The sequence below is a fragment of the Haplochromis burtoni genome, unplaced genomic scaffold, assembly GCF_018398535.1.
Source record: "Haplochromis burtoni strain Fernald_Lab_line unplaced genomic scaffold, NCSU_Asbu1 Contig_1495, whole genome shotgun sequence".
Taxonomy (NCBI): domain Eukaryota; kingdom Metazoa; phylum Chordata; class Actinopteri; order Cichliformes; family Cichlidae; genus Haplochromis; species Haplochromis burtoni.
This window is the reverse complement of record NW_024583856.1, coordinates 8364-13331: the sequence shown is the minus strand read 5'-3', so window position 1 is coordinate 13331 and position 4968 is coordinate 8364.

Genomic DNA, 4968 nt, shown 5'->3' with positions numbered 1-4968 from the left:
TATGTATGTATACGTATATATGTATATACATATACTGTATATACATATGTATATGTATATATATATATATATGTACATATACAGTAACAAAAGTGTTGTTTTAAAATGTGCTAATGCAGCGGTCCCCAACCTTTTTTGCGCCATGGACCGGTTTATGCCCGACAATATTTTCATGGACCGGCCTTTAAGGTGTCGCGGATAAATACAACAAAATTAATCTAGTACCGGTACCGAAAAAAAGAAAATTTATTCATAAAACACGTGAAAAGATCAAGGAAAACCGAGTAAACGATAAAAACGATAACAAAATAACGCTGAAAACCGATAAAAACCCTGAAAACGATACATTTCACACCTGAGCCTCAACTCTCGCGGCCTGGTACGAAACGACTCAGGGACCGGTACCGGTCCGAGGCCCGGGGGTTGGGGACCGCTGTGCTAATGAATAAATTTGACTTGCCTTTAAATTCTGCACTGGTCCCGTTTCAAGTCAAAAGGCAATTACATTGAAGTAGCCTATTATTGAAAATCACATGTAAATTTGCCTTGTTAGGCTTAAAGATTTCAGTGGAATATGACACCCTTTTTTCTTTAACACCCATGTCATGAAATGTATTTAATTTTATGAGGCAATGTAATTCTTGTTTTCTTTCTGCGTACCTACCAACTTCCCTAATCCTTCTCCCTTGGCTGTTAAAGTGTTTACCTAACCTTTCAGGACATTACATCATCCCGCGAGAGCAGTGGCAACAAACAGCTCATTAACAGTCTCATTAAACAGAGATTTTCCAACCTAGGGAGTTAAGATTGTTGTGAAGTCAAGTTCATTCAGACTTTACTTTATTACAGTATTTCTGAGGTAAGCTGTGTGATTATATATGTATACAATCTGTATACTCAATCAAGCTATTGTTTGTAGAAACACATATCAGATTTATTATATTTGGATTCCATACACACACCCCTTAATGTTTTATACCAAATTTATAATGAAAAATATGCTGGATAATACATTGCCATGTTTTTTTCAATTTAAGTATCTCTGCAATTTATGCCACAGATAAAGATGGATGTATTTAACTGAAATGTGTCCCTCGTATCTGAGCTCGGTTAGCATTTGTCAAAACAAACATATTGTTTCTGAGATCAACACCTTACATCTACGTGTGCCATAAATGTGTGGTGAAAAGTTTATGCACTTCAGGATTCAATTAAATCTGAAGTTGATTCAGATCAAGTGTTAAATAACCAAGAAACACAACATAAAGCAACCCCAAGGTTTCAAGCTTTAACTACATGGAAAACCAGTGAAAAGTAACACTATTCTCCAGTACTTTGATGTTATACTGTAAGTGGCTGTATGCCATTTTTTTTCAGAACCCAGCTATGAAGGGAGGTGTCATAAATCAGTGTAATCCTAGTGCTAATTCCAAGCCTAGACAAATGAGAGTTTCATCATGTAGAGGATCCTAGTGTAAAATCTTTGCTTAATAAAACGTATAGAATGACGTCAGTATGGTTTGAAGTTCAGGTCCAGCGCTGCTCGTCAACATGGTGCTGGTGGAAAGTTTGCTACTGCTGCTTCTAGCATCCACATGCATTAATACTCTGATGGATATACAGTGGTATGCAAAAGTTTGAGCACCTCTGATAATTTTCATGATTTTTCTTCATAAATCATTGGTTGTTTGGATCAGCAATTTCATTTAAATATATCATATAGTAGACAAACACAATAATATTTTAGAAGTGAAATGAAGTTTCTAGGATTTACAGAAAATGTGCAATAGTTACTTAAACTAAATTTGGGCGCCCTTGTCATTTTATTGATTTAAATAGCTTTAGCACTAATTATTGGAACACAAAATTTGTTTGGTAAGCTCACTAACCCTTGACCTACATACACAGGTCAATCCAATAATGAGAAAGGGTATTTAAGGTGGCCAGTTGCAAGTTATTCTCCTCTTTGCATCTTCTCTGAAGAGTGGCAACATGGGAGCCTCAAAACAACTCTCAAATGACCTGAAAACAAAGATTGTTCCATCATAGGGGAAGGATACCAAAAGCATGGATTCCAGTAAATATCAGCAGATTCTTGAGAACAATGTTCAAGAATCAGTCACAAAGTTGAAGTTGCGCCAGGGCTGGATATTTCAACAAGACAATGGCCCTAAACACTGCTCAAAATCTACTAAGGCATTCATGCAGAGAAACAAGTACAACATTCTGGAGTGGCCATCTCAGTCCCCAGACCTGAATATTATTGAAAATCTATGGTGTCACTTAAAGCAGGCCATCCATGCTCGGAAACCACCAAACCTGACTGAACTGGAGATGTTTTGTAAGGAAGAGTGGTCCAAAATACCTTCAACAAGAATCCAAAGTCTCATTGGAAGCTATAGGAAACATTTAGAGGCTGTTATTTCTGCAAAAGGAGGATCTACTAAATATTGATGTAATTTTTCTGTTGGGGTGCCCAAATTTATGCACCTGCCTAATTTCATTTAGGTAACCATTGCACACTTTCTGTAAATCCTATAAACTTCATTTGACTTCTCAAATATCATTGTGTTCGAAATTGCTGATCCAAACAACCAATGATTTATGAAGAAAAATCGTGAAAATTTTCAGGGGTGCCCAAACTTCTGCATACCACTGTATCAGAGAGCAACTTGGGGTTAGTGCCTCAAGGACATTTGGCATGCAGACTGTAGCAGATGGGGATCAAAACACCAATCTTCCAATTATTAGCAGACCTGCTCTACCTCCTGAGCCAAAGCCACCCATTTGAAATTGTTGTACCAAAAGTATATGAATATTGTTGAAGAGCACAAAGAAGTCTTATATGGAACTGTGAGTTTGCAGCTGGAAATCAAAGGGATAATGTTGAAATGTGAATGTGTATGCCTCACATGCCAGAAGACAAAGAGGAATTCTGGTGTTAAGTCGATGCAGTGGTAGAGTTATCTAGGTGTGCCTTAAAATGCACTCCTAGATAGATTGATAAACCCTGGGATAAATAGGATAAGTAGTTTTGTGTTACTTGTGTTGAAGTTGTTGTTTGTGTAGCTACTAAGGCTGGTAGGTCTAAATATCCCACCTGAAAGTTCTTTCACGTACAAGGACGAGGGGAGCAAGTAAATCAGTTCTCAGGGCGCAGAGACTGAGCAGGTCTTAAATACACCATTTATTCCCAAGAATGAAGAAATTCAGAATTACAAACACAATTTTAAAAGGACCTTTATGCAATAAAAACATTTTCAGTATGCTAAAATCCCTGCCGACAGGAATAAATATACACTATGCAAAAAAAAAAAAAAAATACCACTGTCTGGCCACGCTCGGGCAAATGTTTCTTATCTTTAAAACCAGATTAGAAATTCCTCTTCTGAGGGACAGACCACGCCAGCCAGAAAACCAAGGAGGAACCTCCTGTCTCAGCCCTGTTTCTTCCTAATGGGCGCGTCGCCACACAGCCCAGCTGCACTCCACACTTACTGCAAACACGGCTGCCTCAGGGCACGCCCACACTTCAACAATTGCCTGCTATTGTCCGCCCAGTCAACAGTGGATTAAAATAATATCATGCAACAACACTAAAACATGCAACATAAATATCAGGGTAAAACCATGCAAATAAAATCAGTACTGTATGCACGAATATATTACAATCAAAACAACAAAAACCCTAAAACGAACACAAATTTCCACTGTGTGACATCTGCACTGTGTTCAATGCCCTGAACACAAACAAAAAGTAGGCTTTATTATAAAGCCACTCCTCCACTATTTACCTACCATATTTTTTGGACCATAAGGCGCACTGGATTATAAGGCGCACTGTTGATGAATGGGTCTGTTTATAAGGCGCATTCAGTGAAACAAAGCAGTCAGATAAGTCAAACTTATCCGCTGAATTCAAAGGCAATGTATGATGTAGTTACCTGTCAATATCTACAGGGGAGATTAAAATATTAATGAAAGTAAAGGGAGAGTTTGGCAAAACAGCTGAGTTACATGTAATAAATTGAGATATTTCCATAGATCTCAAAGTGTTGCTGAGCCTGTACCTGTTCAACTTGCCTGTTTTATGGACCATTGGTTTATATACAATGTGCATGTGCCAGAAACAAGCTGCTGCCCTTAGAACCTACAGCTCCAGTCACTTTTAATGGGGTACAACACGCTGTCAGGGGCAGAAATGACACTTTGTTATGAGACTGAAGTAAGTGCAGCTTTGAGTGGCAATATCTGACAGTGGCCACAAGGCAGCAATAATAAAAATGTTTGATGCACATATTAATTCACAGGTGAGGAGCTTTATGACAGAGCAGTGTGAGATTAAAAGAGTAAGATCATTTTAATTTGAAACCTTTTAATTTATGGCAAGGCAAGAAGTGTTTGCCTTGCTTGTCCTGATGTAACTGCCACTTGTATATATGAATAGCTGATTGGGAATTAGAAAAAGAAGGGAGCCAAGACATGTGAAAACAGTCAGGACAATCAGGGGGAGAGGACATGAAAGAAAAAAAAAACCTTTAATGTAAAACAGGGAGTAATCACAATAGACTAATAGACTAATATGAATGCTTAGGATTTAAAGATAAGGAAATGCAAATGGACCGAGGTGTAAACACCAGTGTTGGGACTAACGCGTTATTAAGTAACGCGTTACAGTAACTACGTTATTATTGTGGTAACGAGCACGGTAACTAGTTATTATGCCAAAACCAGGAACGCGTTACTCGTTACTGGGATTTAGATAGGTTCATTATTCGTTACTTCGTGTGGTGGCTATCGCGGAGCTTCCACAGATTCAATAACATTAGCAAGTGGTGGAAGCCAGCAGGTGGATGAAGGAAAAGGGAGGCAAGAGAAGAGACCCGAAGCGGCCGCTGGTCCGCGAGTGTCAGGTGAACTGAACTTCAGGTAAGAAGTTATGACCTGCAGTCCATCTGGGTCAGATAT